The 17,821-nt window shown below is 46.7% G+C and overlaps 1 protein-coding gene across 1 annotated transcript in view; it reads left to right on the plus strand.

Moving 5' to 3' along the window:
* The window catches only part of DNER (delta/notch like EGF repeat containing), a 260,889-nt gene that overhangs the window by 118,563 nt on the left and 124,505 nt on the right, over positions 1-17,821 (plus strand). The gene's annotated exons all lie outside the window — the stretch shown is intronic.

Consider the following 17,821-nt stretch of genomic DNA (forward strand, 5'->3'; position numbering starts at 1 on the left):
TCTCCCATTTAACATTCTGGGAAGAACAGCCGTGTCCCTGAAGACCCCACCATCTCCCCTTAGACTCTTGTGCTTCCCCGCTTTCGTGTCCTGAAGGTAGACATTGAAGTTCCGCTTATCAGAGACTTTTTTTTTTTGAGGTCGGATTTCTTTCCTGAGAGCGGGGCAAAGAATTTTTGAGAGCAGACCAATGTTTTGAAAACCTCTCAGCCCTGGCTGGCGTAGCTCAGTGGATTGAGTGTGGGCTGCAAACCAAAGTGTCGCAGGTTCGATTCCCAGTCAGGGCACATGCCTGGGTTGCAGGCCATGACCCCCAGCAACCACACATTGATGTTTCTCTCTCTCTCTCTTTCTTCCTCCTTTCCCTCTCTAAAAATAAATAAATAAAATCTTTAAAAACAAAAGAAAACCTCTCAAGGAGGCTTTAGAGACCATCATTTGATTTTGAGACAAAATCATGGTAGTTGTCATCATTTTCCAGGAAGATTTTGGGCGTAAAACTCAGAGCAGCAAGTAACTGGACCCAAGCAGGGCAAGTCAGCATGAGGAAATCGACGGTTTTGGTGAAGAATCTAACTAATTAGGGTTGCGCTTCAGAAAGACTCTCCTGCTTTCTCCTCTCTAATGCTGTCTCTGACATTTGGGTTTTGAATGCCATGATATTTTTGGTATTCACCTGCGTCCTTAACAAGCACTGCTCTTCTGGGTGTCCTGTTTTCATGCTGCAGTCGTTAGTTTGACCTACAAAAGTTATATTTGCTTGGGAGACAAGTGGAAAATGTCCTTAAATAAACACACTTGACAAATGCTGTTTGGCTACATCGCTAATAGCAGATGACAACCTCTGGAATGCTACCATGTTAAAAAAAAAAGCAAGTTCTCCATCATCTGTTCATCTATCCACATTCCTGCTTATCATTCATAAATGTTTGTTGATTAATGACTGTGTGTAGGACACTGTGTTCAGTGCTAGGGACACAGAGAAATTAAAGGTCCCACCCAAGACCTGGCTTTGAGAGATTTCCACCTTCAGGCAGACAGGACATACTCAGTGTATAAACTAGATCAATCTTGCTGCCCCCTGACTCAGTCTTGTTCATGAAGTCACATTCAAACAAACACAGTCTAGTGGCCAAGAAGTGAATTAAAACACTTAAAATCTTTATTTATCTTTTTGCGGGAACATGAATAGGAGTGGGAGAAATGCATTCGTATTGTGCAGCAAAAATCTTACCCCTGTTATCTCCTCCTCACTACTCTCGTAATGGTCTCCACATGTCTGGCCCTTGCTTTGTGAGATTCTCTCTCCCACTCTCATCTCTCCTCCTCCAGATCTCCGCCCAACACCCCTCCTTTGGGGTGTTTCCTTCCTTTCTCTGCTTGCTCTTCTCAGCTCTCTAAGTGGTATGTCAGTGTAGCCCCTCCCCCCTTTGTTTGTTTGCTTTTCCTTCTTCTCTCTGGCCTGTCCGCTACCTGGGTTCTCCGCTACATAGAACTTGCCTGGGAACCAGCCCAGCAAGCAAGAGTCTCTCCCCTTAGAAGCTGAAGTAAGAGGAAGATTGTAAATATATTTTTTAAGATTTTATTTATTTATTTTCAGAGAGGGAAGGGAGGGAGATAGAGAGAGAGAGAGAGAGAAACATGAATGTGCGGTTGCTGGGGGTCATGGCCTGCAACCCAGGCATGTGCCCTGACTGGGAATCGAACTTGTGACACTTTGGTTCGCAGCCCGCGCTCAATCCACTGAGCTACGCCAGCCAGGGCAAATATTTTTATAATAACTAATTGTTTCTCTTGTTAGACATGAGTTGGAGATGACGTTGCACGTGAAGGGGTAAAGGAGACGACGATGAAGGAGTGTATATGAAATATCAGATGAATTATACAGCCAATTTAAGGGCTCCATGAGTTCAGAAGGGAAGAATAATCACCAAGGGGAAAGTTGAGACTTTAGATCTGAGGCACATCTGGAGCTTGGCCTCGACCTGCAGAGCAGATATGAGAGGGAAAGGCATTCAGGGTAAGAGGAGTGGTGTGAGTCGGGCCGTGGGAGGGAGCATGTGTGTGTTTCCAAACCATAGCTCAGCCTGGCTGGAGCAGTGGGTTTCCATAAACAAGCCGTGGATAATTAGGGAGAGGAGGGGAGGCGGGAGCTGGACTGGGAAGGGGGCCGTGTGCTGTGTTAAAGGGTTTGTTTTTAGGCAGCAGGCAGTGGTGGTCCCAGGTTTTAAGCAGGGGAGGAAGTACAGGGCATGACGGTGCTTTATAATATGATGAAAACTGCAGAGTAGCCTATGTTGGTGAAAACAAAGGCTCAAAATAAAGTGGGAGTAGCAACAGAACGCAGGACAACAGGTCCCAGGGACACGCTGGAGGCAGCTTCTTCAGACATGACTGTATGTCAGGGAATCGAGGGGAAATAGAAGAAAGAGCCAAAAGTGACAGATGTCAGAGATGCAAGTTGGGAAGTATTGTTTGCAGGAATGTGCTGAGCTGGACGCAGAGGCCCTCGTGGACAGGGGTGGTGGCGCTCCGTTCAGACGCGCACGAGACGTTCAGCAGGCAGGGGGAAAGGCGGAGCCCAGCCGAGGAGGGAGGCGTGGCTGCAGACTGAGACTTGGGTGTCTCCTGCGTGAAGGTTGGAACCGGAGCTGCTGGGGAGGGGGACCCTGTCGGGAGAGAAGTGCAGGTGGAGGAGGGGGCTGGGGGAAATGCAGTTGTTGAGCTGTGTTTACCATTTGGCGGGGGGGGAGTGAGCGAGCAGAGAGGCAGTACGGGGGGGAGGAAGGAAGGGGACATGAGTGGCGGGGGGAGCGGATGAGAGAGGGGGGCTTCAAGGTCTGCTCTCTCTCTAGAGGGGGAGCCGCTCCAAGTGGCCATGAACTCTGAGTATGGCCTTCCCATCTCTGATGAGGCAGCTTCCTCCTGCAGTCACTTGGGCATCACCCTTGACCTTGTTTCTTTCACTTCCCACGTGCATTTATCAAGAAGTCCTTTCAGCTCCAACTTCAGCACGTCCCGGTCACGTGCGCTGCTCGGCCCAGGCCCAGCCGGCCCCTCATCTGCCCTGCCTCCCGCAGTTGGCCGTGCTTGGGGGCCATATGGTGTCCTGCCTCGGCTGGCGGCTCTGTAGCATCTCCCATGACCCTCAGAGTGGGAGCCAAGACTGAAAGTCCTACAAGGCCCGGCATTCTGTCCCCTAATTCTCTGACCTTGTCTCCCCCTGCTCTTCCTCTTCCTCCTCCTCCTCCCACCACTTGGACCATTTCTAGAACTCCCCAGGCAGTTTCCCCTCTCTGGGCCGCCCCTCACCTGGGCTCACTCCCTTACCTGCTTTATGTAGCCTTGCTTACCGCTCACCTGCTCGGTGTGCCCTGTCCTGACCACCCTCTCCTACAACTGCAGCTGCCCTTCCACCCACTGGGGCCCCTCGGGCTCCACACTGCCTTTCCTGCTCTCCTTCCCCCCGAGGAACTTAACACTTTCTAACAGAGAATGTAATTTGTGTATTTTTAAACTGCCTCTCCTGCTGGAACGCAAGCACAGTGAAGACAGGAGACCATGCACTGTTGCATCAGAAGCACTTAGTGCAGTGGCTGGTTTGTTGGTGGGCACACAGTGTATATTTATTGAATTTATTCATTCAGTTAATATTGAACTACTGGTAAGTAATTGGAGGGGGACTATTTTGTAATTGTAGAAACGCAACTTGAACTTGCTGATGCAAAACAAGCAAAAAAAAATGTACCATCAGCAAGCAAATGTGGTAGGCGTGTCTCACGTGACTAAAGCCCAGGTATGGATCTAGTTTCAGTAAGTGCTGCATAAAATGTCATCAGACTGATCTCCTGCAGAGAAAATCCCAGCCCTGCAGCATTCGGTTCCTTTTAGATCTTGTGCACCTGATCTTATTTTATGGAACGCATTGTTGGGATACGTAGTTGCATGTGCCTACCTACATCCATCCATCATACATACACACACAATTGCACATGCACACACATGGACGCACATGCAGCCATAGATTTGCACAAACGGAGGTGCGCAGACATGTCTGCAGACACGTGTGGTTTAAAGGACTTGGCAGGTATGTAACCATAAAGGGTGCAGCTTGGGGCCTGTGAGAGTGAGCGTGTAGAGATACACAAGACGAGGCAATGAGTTTGGAAAGAAACAGAATTTTTAGGGTCGGAAATAATGATAGTATTTATGTGGAGGGTCTCGCGTGTAGCCAACATTCATGCATACAAAACAATCGACAGATTCACGAATTAGTTTCGTATTCATGTGGCAGTTATATAGTAAGAGGCATTTCCCGTAAAACATTAAAGTGTGATTGATTTCGACAAACAAGCCTGATTCCGGAGCTTGCATTTCGTAGCAGGGAGCCAGGCCCCACTGAGTGGGGGCCGGCAACCCGCTCCCCAAGGCAGCTGCTTGCAGGGAGCACCAGTCATGGAAGCTAGAAAGACCCAGAGTCACTTGAAATAGTGGATCATTTTTTCTTTGTTTTGGGTGTAAACAAAGGTTTGTTGAGTTTTGGTTTCTTGTTGGACGTCTGCCTTACACACTGTGATTCCTGTAAAGTTTTCTGTAGGGAAGACCGTCTGTTCAAACAACATCAGCTTGGGGTTTTGGACTGTAAAGGCTGTGAGGGAGTCCAGTGGGTTTGTTAATTGGCTGCATTGACTAGTACAGAAAGACCCAATTATCAGATAGCGGTCCCAGGACTTTCGTCAAGACTGAGGCATAAATAACATCTGTTCTGGCCAGATAAAGAAGTCCTTTCAGCCCACTGGGCTGATGCTCACAGTGAATTAAGGAATTTAATTTCGGGAGAGGACTGATGGGGAACCGGGATGATCTGTAATTTGATCTTTCCTGATAAGCCCCCTCCAGCAGGATTGGAGGTATTGGGTGTGGCCTGGAGGAGGGCATGGTTTATAATGCGGCTTGCCCCCTAAATGGGTTTGGATCTCTGAGTTGGGTGCAGCTCCTGGCTGAGGTTGAAGCCGCTTTGCTCTGTGCTCAGAGCTGTTTCGATTACTGTGTCCACCGAGTCTGCTGCCTAGAGCAGAAGGTCAGGGGAGTTTGTCCTTGTTACCACCAGCTTCCTTTGCTGGGTGCCCTGTTTCTCTTTGTGACCTTCTCCCTCCTGTTTCCTCGTATTTGCTGGCACCCCACTCTGGTCCCTTGTTTTCCATCTCAAAAATATTTATTGAGCACCTACTGTGAGCCAGGCATCTGCTTGGTGCTGGTGACAGACCAATGAACAAAACAAAACAAAACAATATCTTTGCCCTCGTGAATCTTACGTTTTAGCTGGGTGACGAGGAATAAATAATTCAAAAAATAATGAGGAAATTACAACTGTGATAAGCACTTTGGGCTACAGTGTAGTTGGTAATAAAAACCTGGCATAACCTTGGGGCAAGGTAGTAGAGATCACTACCTTGAAGAAAGGTGATTAGGCTGAGATAGCAGCTGGGCAATGGGGAAACCCTTACAGGCACGAGGCTGGAGCTGCATGCGCACAGGCCCTGCAGCTGGACAAAGTGCATCATGTCCTAACATTAGAAGAACTGCAACAAGGCCATGAGCTAGGGCTTAGCAAGCAAGGGCGAGAGAGACAGAGATGTGGTGGAGAAGCAGGCGGGCTGCAGAGGCCTCAGTAAGGTCCTAGTGGCACTGGGGGGGGGGGTGGGCCCTGGAAGGGAAGGAGCTGGTCCACACATGCCTCCTGTGAAGGCCCCTACGGAAATGTAAGCATTTTAATCCTTACGCCGCATCTCTGCCCGGCTGTCAGACACCTGGGGGCGCTGGTGAGCCCACCAGTGTCTTTAATTACACCCCCAGATATTCAGATTCCCTGGGTCAGGGTAGAGCCTAAATACCGGGTTATGAAATAAACGCTGTCGGTAGGTCTGTCTCACTGCCCACTGTAGGCGTTCGTGAGCCAGATAAGTGAGGGGCTGAGTGGTGGGGACCTTTCTGAAGCCTCAGAAGGTGGAGCAGGGCGGTGAGGCTGCCCTTGAGCACCCTGAGGACTGAGGCCAAGGTTGTGACTGCTCGTGTGAGATTGCTCCGGCGACACGAGCTAGAAAGAGCCCGACCAGTCAGACAGACGGGATCTCAGTCGGCCTCTCCGTGCCTCCCAGTCTTTCTCTCTCAAGTCCTGGCGCACCACGGCCCGGCTCCGTGGCAGTTAGGGGCTGGCGCTATTTTTAGTGCAGTAAATACCTGCTCCGAAAAGAAAAGGTGGTATGCATAATTGAAGAGGCACATGCATCTCAAATTAGACATCTCACCAAACGCTTGCAAATTCGGGTAACTTCTTTCATGTGACCTTGAAATTACCAGACCGTCTTGTCGGTGGCCCCTTAAGTCTGAGATTTTGAATGAAAGCAGAGCAAAGAGCTGTCCCAGAGCAAAGGCAGCCAAAAGAGCACGTTCCCAATGCTCCAGACAGCCAGGCAGGTAAATGTGTTCATCAGCACCTTTGCAGGTGAGCTCCTCCGAAGGCTGGATGCTCGGACCCCCTAACATTTACACGGTCGTTCACCCGCAGCCCAGTCAGCTGTGTGTTGTTAGTCTCCCATTACCCTCGCACCCCCACAGGGAAGCGATGAGTTACTTTGGCATTCACGGTGATGTCATCCATCGGGATGGGGTGTTAATGGCTGGATGCCGTGGGCAGTTGTATGCAAGTCCTACCGGAGTTCAGCAGCCTATTGACTAGTATTTGATGAGTTGAAACGGTGCTAATGGAAGATTAAGTGATACAATTCGAGCTAATCATGAAAAGGCAGTCAAATAGACATTGAAAAAAAATTAGATAAATGAAGAGTTTCCATTGCATGTTCTGTGTGAGCCAACAAAATTTCAAAGGAAAGTCCAAATTGACTTTCACATTCTACCAATGGGAACTGGCATTAAAAATGTGTCCTGTTAGGATGCGGTTTTCATATACAATGAGGAAGGTTTTTGTGTGTATGTGTTTTTTTCCTAAATGGAATTTACTTAATGGCAGAAATAGGCATGTAAAGAGGTTGGACAGGCCTAGCTGTAAATTTTATTTCAAAAAAGGATTTTATAATTTAAATATGTTTATGCCACTATACCCATTATACTGACTAGTGTCTCATGTATTAATTGCTGGTTATATATTTAAAAAATTACCCTTTAACTGTGTGCATTGTACTCATTCCTCATTTATTCACACACACACATATTTTATAACTTTAAGTAAAGCCTAGAGCCTTGCTTTTTAAAATAGAACCTAGGTACGGGTTATTCAAAATGGCAAACAATAAAAGTTATATTATTATGAATGTGTGGTGTAATTTTATTTGGACATTATATTACAATTCTAGCAATAATTTTTAAAAGTAGCAATCATTTAAAAATATTCCATGCCAGAGGTTTGACATGAGGGGGCCGCATTAGGGGACTCTCCAAACGACTGCCCTGCTTGCATCCCAGCCCCAGGAGACATCCTTCCCCAGAGCCTTTTCGTCAGACCTACACGAGTCTGAGATCCACTGGTGTCCCACTTTAAACTGGTGTTGGCTTTTTTGTATTGCTGCTGATGTTAGTGACCATGATGGTGCTGGTGGTAGTGATGATAGTGCAGATGATGGTTGTGATCAGGACGATGTTGGTGGCAGTGGTGGTGATAACGGCGACAGGGGGTGATGATGTGAGTTATGATACTGGTGATGGTGGTGATAATGGTAGTGATGATGGCGCAGATGATGATGGCAGTGATAATAAGGGTGGTGATGAGGTGATAATGATACTGATGATGATGATGACAGTGATGATGGTAGTGGGGCTGCTGCTTGTGGCCTTGACCATGGTGATGGTGATGATGGGAATGATGATAGTGGTGGTGGTGTTGATCATGGTCATGGTGATGATGGGGGTGGTGATGGTGATGGTGATGGGAGTGATGATAGTGGTGCTGATATTGGTCATGGTGATGGTAAGGATGGTTGCTTTTAAAGGAATGTTTGTGTCCCCCCAAATTTATATGCTGAAATTGTAACCCCCAAGGTAATAGCATTTAGAGGTGGAGCCTTTGGTAGCTTATTTGGATCAGATTAGATCATGAGGGTGAAAGCTCCATTATGAAATTTGGGTCCTTACAAGGAGAGGAAGGGAGCAGAGCTTTGTCTCCTCCTTGTGAGGGTGCAGCCAAAAAAGCAGCTGTTTGTAAACCAGGAACCTGACCCTGCTAGCACTGTGCTCTGAGGTGCGGCGTCCAGAACTGTAGGAAATAAATACTTGTTGTTTAAGCCATCCAGCATATGGTCTTCTGTTACAGCAGCCTGAAGGGACTGGGACGTGGTGGTGGAGGCGGCGGCGGCAGCGGGGGTGAACATGGTGGTGTTGATTCACCGAGTCCCTACTAATATGCTTCACTGTATTAATGCCCACATTAAGACCTTGAACCATAGCAAGCACCATGGGAAATAGGTAATATTATTACCTCTGTTTCAGAGAGAAGGGATGCAAGGCATTAAGGGTGTAAATAACTCTCCCAGAGTCATGGAGCTGGTAAGAACTCAGACCATCTGGTCGAAGAGCCTGGAATAATCTCCCATTACCCTCATGGCAGCACATGGCCGATTACTCATTTTGACAGCCGCTGTAACGCCACTAATCAGGAGACATTCATCTGGAATTAATAAGTTGATATTGTGGACAATTACCTACTTCTGTAATCAAAACACACCCTCTACACAGAATACATAAACTATGAAGTCAAATTACAGAATATACTGTGAGTGTATATATTTACTATATCCCTCTATAACAAGAGGAATGGCATCAGATATTAGATATTGTTCCTGAGCTGGTGCTGCATTGTCCCCCACTCCTCCGCTGCCTGATATAAGGGGAGCCCCTCTGATGGCCAGCCATGCTCTGTGAAGGCTAAGGAAGTGGAAGGGGCGGGGGACGTGATGGAGTTAGTATTTTGTGAGTCCGTGACAATAAGGAGTAGCTAAATGGTGAGCCGTTCAGAGTCAGGTGGCAGAGGGGTGGGGTGGGGCCCAGGAGAAGGAGTTGTGTGTGATCTTCCGCAGGCCTGTGTAGGTCAGGGCCCAGTCCCAGCTGCTGTCGCAGAGACGCCTCCAGCGCAGTGGCTTAATCTAGTTCCAGGTTAATTTCTGTCTCGGGTTCCAGTCTGGAGGGAGGGCGCTGGCTGGGGAGCCCGAGGGTGGCTCCGCATACCGCACACACAGGTTCCCTCTCCCGATGCAAGCTGGCTGCCTCAGCCGTCACCGTCACCGTGGCATGCCTGTCAGTGGGAGGGGCACAGCGCTCACGGCCAGTCGTCTTTTTAAAAAAATATTTTATTTATTTATTTTTAGAGAGAGGGGAAGGGATGGAGAGGGAGAGAAACATCAATGTGTGGTTGCCTCCCACGCGCCCCCCACTGGGGGGCCTGACTTGACTCACAACCCAGGCATGTGCCCCGGCTGGGAATTGAACCGGGGACCCCTTGGTTCGAAAGCTGGTGCTCAATCCACTGAGCCACACCAGCCCAGCCTTCTTAAATATACAAAGTGCCACACAACCCCCATGCTCTTTAGCTGGTGGCTCAGTTCCCAGAAAAACTCCCAATTCTATTATTAAAGGAATGTGGGAAGAATAGATACTAATTTAGGATGACTAATTTGGTCTAGTAATAATGGAGCAAGGAGTGTGGTAGGGTGGACACCTTGAAAAAAAAATCAAACGAAAATATTAGTTTCAGGCGTATAGCCTCGTGATTGGACAACCATATACTTTACAAAGGGTTCCTTCCGACATTTCCACCTGGCGCCATACATAGTTATTACAACCTTATTGACTGTATTCCCTAATACAAAATAACATTGAACATAAACTGTAATTGACAAATAAAATTAAAACAATAAAATAAAAATCAGACAAAAAAGTGTTGCACGCTGGGCTAGTAGCCCTTCACTGGGGGAACAGGTAGCTCTTTTGGAAATGTGTGGCGTGCCAGCCTGCGAACTCTCGATCGGAACTTTCCGGTTCACTTTCGAAACCTCTGTTTTGATTCTGAATTTGCAGTTTTCTCTGTGAGGCAAATAGACAGAGGATGCTGCCGAGATTCCAAAGGTCAGAAGTGGTTTTTAAGGGCTGCTGTATCTGACAGCAAGATTCGTTGAGAACAATCACCTGCTCCCTTCAGGTGATAGCGAGGAGGTTATAGTTTTTCTGTAATACCTCACCTCTATCTTCACAATTTCTTTTTCTTCAGAAAAAAATAATACTACAATCGACCCTTGAACAATGCAAAGGTCGGGGTACCAACGGCTCACGCCGTTGGGAATGTGTATAACTTTTGACTCCCCCAAAGCTTCAGTTGTCCCTCAGTATCCACAGGGCATTAGTTCTGGGAACCCCCATGCACGCCAGCGTCGGCAGATGCTCAAGTCCCTGATATACAATAACGCAGAACAATGCATACAGTTGGCCCTTCGAATCCAGAGATTCCCAGCTGTCGGTGTGGAACCAACAGGGATACAGAGGGTGGGCTCTCCATTGATTGAAAAAAAAAATCCACATGTAAGTGGACCCATGTAGTTCAAATCCATGCCGTTCAAGGGTCAGCGGTACTTACCATGTACCTGACAACGCTAATGGTACCTGGACTTCGCTGTTTGTGCCATTGAGTGTTTCAATGCAGAAAGCACTTTCGGCCACACTTTACCCCAAAACCCCAAGGAAATGAGATATTCTGTACGGGTAAGTTTCCCAAAATGCAATGGACTGCCTTACACATCAACACGACAAAATCCAGCTTTTATGTGGGACTTCAAAGAAAAGATTTGTTTGGAAAAGGCACAAAGACCTTGAAAGAGGTCCTGGGGTGGTTGGTGTGGCCCGGGAGGATCCGCAGTGAATGAGGCGTCATTGTGTTCGTCCTCGGGTGCGGTGACAGTTTCTTTCAGCATTCATTCAGTTTTTCTCCTTACCTCCAGGTCTGCCAGCATTCTGCATACGGGCAATGCAGGGGTGCTGAGTTCTGTACAAAGTGGGGGTGCTTTAGTAAGTCTTGCTTTATACCACGCTGCCCTGGCCTTGGTCTGGATTCAGGCTGGCTCCCTGCATCATGCTTTTTTTTTTTGCCGCTGGCTTGACATTGTCAAAAGATGATTTATTTCTCAGATTTTGCTTTCCAAACCTCAAGGACTGAGTCACAGACCCACAGGGGTCTGACTAGCTTGTTAAGCTCTGCCCTGGCCTCCATCCCACCTTCTAACGAGTCCACGCAGGAGCACCATGTCCCCCCTGCGTCCGTGGAACGAGACGTGGGCATCGGGTGGCGGGTGCTTTCCCAGCGCCCGAGTGCGTGTCAGAACCCCACGCCTCCAGCTGGAGCTGTGGTCTGCGATATTTCAAACCTTCCATGCCTGTCTCGAACCAGCCACGGACGGGCGGTGGACACGTTTTCTAGGTGGTAGGTTCGTGCCAAATGACTCGCCCGCCTGAAGGGGAAAACCCGGCCGTTGCCTCCAGCACCTACTGCTCACGTGTTTACGGCCAGGATTTTTATTTCGCACGTACGCTTTCCCTTTAACAGGAAAGCGATGGTCTTCAGCCAAACCACTGAAGTGAGAAATGCAGATCTCACTCGCTATTAATCCCAACGAGGTAGTAATGACAAAGCCCATTTAAGGCTCTTTAGTGTTAATATTAAAGAAGACAAGTGGTGGAACCAACAGTTAACGGCCGGGGCCAGCCCTCTCTGCTCTGATACTTGACCACACCACTGCATTCCGGGGATTATGAGACCACCCCTCTCAGGGCTCTCGGCTTCTCATTGGCCCCAAGGGTGGAGAGTTTGGCCAAGTCCCTGTTTTAAAAGCACTGTAATGACGGTGGAACATTTTATGGCTGTGTTAATGAGCACAGCGTGGGGTGTGGGCCAGGCAGAGTGTTTGTGTGGGAGTTAGGGGAGCGGGGACCGAGGGGAGAAGGGCTGAGAGGAGGAGGGAAACCCCGCTTTTATTTGTGGCTCTAGCTATTGCTTGAGCGTGTTAACAGATCCCTGGATAACCTTTGGAGAAAGTTTGCTTTCATTAAGGTTTTAAAACTCATTAGGGAAATCCCCCAGTTGTGTAGCCAGTAGAAGGGGGCTCTCAGGCCGTATCTTCCCTCCTCTCCTCACCACCCCCCCCCCGCCCCCCCCCCGCCCTTCCCCTTCTCTTCCCTTCCGTCTGGATTCTGAGTTGAACTGTTGAAGAGTCTTTGGGACGTTTTTCTGTGCTGTATCCTTAGTCTCTCACTTGTAGTTCCTTACGTTCTTCACGTTGCAGAAATCTTTATCTTTCCTTATCCATCCCATGATGGAAAAATCATATAGGCATTTTTGTTTTAGTTATTTTTTCTAGTATGAATCTCTTATAGTCTGATAACTGTGCAAAATTGGGTTTATGTTGGCCTGTAAGGCGAGTTCACTCACCTTGTCCCATCGATTCAATATCTCCGCATTAAATGAGGCCGCAATTTAACTCTTCAGCCCTGGTGTTGTAACTGCCCATGTCCTGTGTCTGACTACCGACTTGCTGCTCCATTTCAGGTGGGGTCGCCTCAGTGTCTCACATTTAATATGCTCACAGTGGAAATCTTGTTTCACGTGCCTACCACCCCCCACCATCACCCACAAGCTGCTGACACTACCAGTGTCTGAGTTCTTCCTTTCTCTCCTATCCTGCATCCAATCTATACAAAAGCCTTCTTGGTCTTTCCTCCAAAATGTGATCTTTGAGAAAGCATAATCATGTGTTATTCCTGTTTAAAACTCTTCTGTGGATTTCCGCTGTACTTGTCATGAAACTAAGGTTCATGAGACCCCCGTGATCAGGCCCCTGCTTGCCTCTCTATGCTAATCAGGGTGCTGGCCCTTGACACACTAACCTCATCCATCTGACACACTGACCTGCTTATTCTTCTAACAAACTGACCTTCTTATCCATCTGACACGCTGACCTCCTCATCTGTCTGACATACTGACCTCCTCAGCTCTTTCCTTGGCACTTTCTCAGGCTTCAGGGTTCAACCTAGAAGCTGCCTCCTACTTGGAGGTCAATAAACACCTGCTCTATGTTGAATGAATGAGCCCAATGTGCCTTCCAGCCCTATTCTGTTCCCCATCCCAGCCCAGTGCCACTGCACCAGTTTACTCAGGGAATGCGTGGTCTGTTCACTTAGGGTGACTTGGTATATCAGCCTCGTAATCAGAATCGTAGATTTGGACTATATACAATTATGATTTAAACAAATGTTTGTTCATGATAATTTTCAAAGAACTCTAATTTTACGTTTGTTGCTGTTGCAATGAGGAATGTAAGGCCCAGAAAATGCGAAGATGATAAAATGTCCTTTTGCGATAAAAGGCGCAAGAGTCCCTGGAATGTCTGATGGAAAGCCTTTATTTTTCTCACCTTCATTTCTGTGGTAGTTGCTTTTCTGCGTTAGTGTTTCCTTTCCTTCTGTCTCCTGCAGTTTCTAGACTGTGATTTGGTTTTCTTTTTCCTTTTCCCTGCCTAGTCTTTTCCCTTCCCTCTTTCTCCTGCCTTATTTCTGCTTTTCCTTCTATAAATGTTTTCTATTGCTTTTGATTTAAATCAGGCTGTTGTTGGCATCTTCACAGCCTTCTGTGTGGCGTCAGTTCTCTGGCTTTTGACAAGACCAAAGAAAATGCAGGTGTTGACAAGTGTCAACGTCTGAATGTCTAAAACGTCTCTGTAGACAGAACCAGAGTGTCATCCACAATCCTGCTTTGCTAGATTTTGTCTCCAGTTGGTCATTTGGCCTGTGGATCTTAGAATTCTGAATATGAGAGGAAGCTTTTCTATCCAGTCCTGGATCAGGAATTAGGTTGTATATGTTGATATCATGCCATTAAAGAAAAACAATGCCCACTTGCTCTTCATTTCTTCTAAGTGTGTTAGGAGAGTCCATCGGTTTGAGTACTGGGTCAAAAAAAATCACACCGGCTTTTCCACAACTCTCAAACAACCACTTATCAAGCCCCTGAAGGACTTCTTTTTTAAAAGGTGAATTCTACTTTGTTTCAGATCCTTCCTGCTGTCCCTTTGTGAAGGACACCGTTCCTGGTCTTGGCATGTGGGATTTCCTGAGGGCTACTTGGCTCTCCCCCAGCTGCACGGGGGTGAAAGTTTAAATCGGACTGTACTGCTTTTCATTACGAGGAACTCCAAGCATTTTCCCTTAGACATGGTCAAAGGGAGGTGCAAACAGCTTAGCGCCATCATGCTCTGACCCGGAGGAGCCACCAGGCACCGTGCTCAGCGTGCGAACAGTACATTGCCCAAAATAACGTGCTTGTCCCGTTGACTCCCTTTGGGAGATTAGGTGACATAATTAGGAATTATGTGGGAATGTGTGACATGCTGTTGGAAAGACTGACTTCTTTAATCATTTACTAAGGGATTTCAGGGCCAATATACTCACAGTCTTATTAAGCAAATACATCTAATATAAAAACCTTTATTAGCGTTGTGTCCAAGAACTTTCGAGACCTGTGATGAGGAAGGAATGTGACTACTGTCTAAATAATCATGGAGTCGCCAGAACTTTAAAAAATAGATGGATAAAATGTGCTTTCCGAGGCTCACCTACACGCCTCTAATTCAAGGTGATTGCTACCTTAATAATAATTTACTTATATGACTTAGATTCGTATTTCTACCAGACTGGTGGTTCTTAACTGGAAGCAGGTGTCAGAGTTGTGTAGGAAGTCTTTTTCAAAAACCTACCCACCAGGGACCCATCTCAGACTATTGATACTCAATCATTTGTATTGGGACCTGGAAATATTTACTTGGAAAAAGTGCCCGAAAAATTATGAAGCTTCTGGTTTCAAAACAATTTAAGGACCACTAATGACGCTTGACTGAAAGCTGGCATGGCAGAAACCAAGGGTGATGCCTCTTTGCAATCTTAGTATCTAATATGGTTCTTGGTTTGTAGATGTGAGCTTAGTAAATGGTCATTGAGGCGATAGAAGCAAAATTTTTAGAAAATTATACCACATATATTTTTACCTGCTCAGATATTTGAATTTCTACCAGCTAAGTCCATTTACTAGCTGAACAGAATTTTAAAAATAACCTTTGAGGAAGGGTCTCTTCTATAGAAGTACAAGCATTATGTGGTCTAAATTTTTAGTAAGTAGACAGGTGATACAGATTTTAATAATAATGTGAAAGTAGAGAACATAGCACGTGTGTGAAAAACACATAATTACTGATATATAATTTACTTCTATTATTTCATGAGAAAATCATCTTTCAGATAGGAACTGTGGTAGCATCTCAACATTGTACTAGGCTCAATTTGCTTATCAAGGTTAATCACAAACTGATAAGCAATTATTCCTTTAGTAAACTGGAATTTATGCACTCAGATAATTGCTGTTCTTCCATGTTGAATGACAAGACCTTCTGGAAACTCCTCTTTGGAAACAGTCTTTGCTGCTTGCCAGCTCTCCAAGACTCATCCCTTGCCATGAAGGAAGCTCCAGTAAAGGTGGCATGACAAGAAACCATCCGAGACGTAAACTAATCAGGGACCTGTGCATGCTAGCATATGAGGTCTGTCCAGAAGGTATCCAGCCACGTAGTATGAAAAATAGAGACATTTATTGAAGAACATACAAGATACAAGAAACATTGTACATAGGACAATGATGCCTCAGTCCCCTTGAAAGTAGCCACCTTGAGACCTCACACAGTTCTCCCAGTCGCCATCAGCTGCCCTGTCATATTTTCCTGACTCTTATTGATAGTCTGAAATCTCTTCCCTTTCAAAGGTGTGATTGTAGTTTTGGGAAAAGCCAGAAGTTGCAGAGCACCAAATCTGGGCTGTATGGGGGGTTGAGTCACTGGGGTGATTTGATGTTTCACTAAAAAACTCTGCACAAGATATGGTGCGTGAGCAGGTGCATTGTTGTGATGAATCACCAGTTGCCCATAGCCACAGCCTTCTGAATCATTCAAATAGTTTTTGCGGAGGAATTTTGAAGCTTAATGCAAAATTTGATGCAGATTTGTTGCTCTACTTGCTCAGTCATTTTGAATGCAATGGCCACACAGTGCACATGCTCACTCAACTGTGTCTACCACCCCCACTGACAAGTACAATGAAGCTATCATTGTTCACACATGTGCATTCCAGTCCACAATCCTTGGCTGCCAGGTTACATCAATCTCGTGTAAACCATTCTTGTTATATTAACAATGGCTGGACTTTTTCTGGACTTTTCCCCTTTGTATGCGTGAGCTCAGGTGGACTGGTTGAGCTCAGAGGAGCTAGGACATTGAGGAAAAGCACATAATTAAGGTGGATCTGAGCTAGGAGATGGAAGAAAGCAGAGAATCCCAGACAAAGGGGCATCATGGAAACGTTTGTAGACTTGGGGTGAGCAGGACATGTGGAGGTGGTTGGGAGGAGGTGTGTGGTGCCCACGCGGCGTGGGGCCCTGTTAGAGGAAGTGGAGAGCTCTGCAGCGGGGGTGCTTTCACCTAAACATCCTATTCCGTCTGTCCTAAAGCCAGTGTGCTGTGAAGTTCTCAATAGGGCATCTTCAGAAGAAAGCAGCTAGTCTCTGCGGATGTACAGTACCACTCTGAGCCAGCCCTGCAGTGCCTGTCTTTACGGAGACACCAACAGGCACTGGTCTCCTCATTCTGAACTGGAAGCTGAGGCGTCTTCACTCCACTCTGGCTTGTGTGAATTTCCAATCATAACCTTGATGCCTATGAGCGGAAGTAAACCTTTTGCTCTGTTTCGAACCTATGTTCTGCCTGTGAAAATGACCTCTTGCATTCATGTAAGACTTGGCACTTTGCAGATTCCTGGCCTCTGATGTCCCTCAGGGCATGAGCAGTCGGTGACGATGCTGTCTCATTGCCTGAGACAGTCTAACTGTGTGCCCGTGTCCAACTATAATCGTAAAAGGCACCTTCTTCTGGCTTTTCCCCAAACTAAAATCACACCTTTGAAAGGGAAGAGATTTCAGACTATCAGTAAGAGTCAGGAAAATATGACAGGGCAGCTGACAGCAATTAAAAGAGTCCCCGTTTTGATAATAAATTCCGTGGTCACCCTAATTTGGGGCTATTGTCCTCACTTAAGACAGGGGAACACTGGGGCTCAGAGAGGCGTGGCTGTCTAGAATCCTCCCGCCACTTTGCCTCGAGTGTTTTTTATAGGTACCACAGGAGTCCTCTCCTGGATGTTGGAGGCATTCATTATACCTTGTTTATTTTGAATTAAAAAATTATACATAAGTAAATAATATTCTTATTAGAAAAAGAGACACTCGGCGAAATAATGATATCATCGATACAGAGTGCTTACAGTATTTGTATCTTGATTCCAATTGAAGGCTATATTTATTTCATATTTATTACTATGTACTATCTATAAATAGCCACACTAGACAGAGATCATTGAATGATAAATACGACACATTGATGGTACTGCAATCAAATTTGACTGTAGTTGGTCCTGTAATATTGGATGGTTAAAACCACGTAACTTCAATTGATGTTGTGTAGCCGGATTGGTGATCCGGGAAGCTGTTCAGTGATCAACCCCGTGTAGAATGCGGACCGTGTTGCATGTCCCCTGTGAAGGCACGGAGCGCTGCTGGAGCAGGCTGGCGTGGGGGTCAGCCCTCGGGGATACTTAGTGCTGTGACTGCCCAGGGAGTCAGGAGGAAGAAGAGTTGGGAGATGCGGGCAGCTGGGTTCCTGGGAGAAGCTGGGTT

The sequence above is a fragment of the Phyllostomus hastatus genome, unplaced genomic scaffold, assembly GCF_019186645.2.
Source record: "Phyllostomus hastatus isolate PE091 unplaced genomic scaffold, TTU_PhHast_1.1 phas_contig_137, whole genome shotgun sequence".
In the NCBI taxonomy this organism is placed as follows: Eukaryota; Metazoa; Chordata; class Mammalia; order Chiroptera; family Phyllostomidae; genus Phyllostomus; species Phyllostomus hastatus.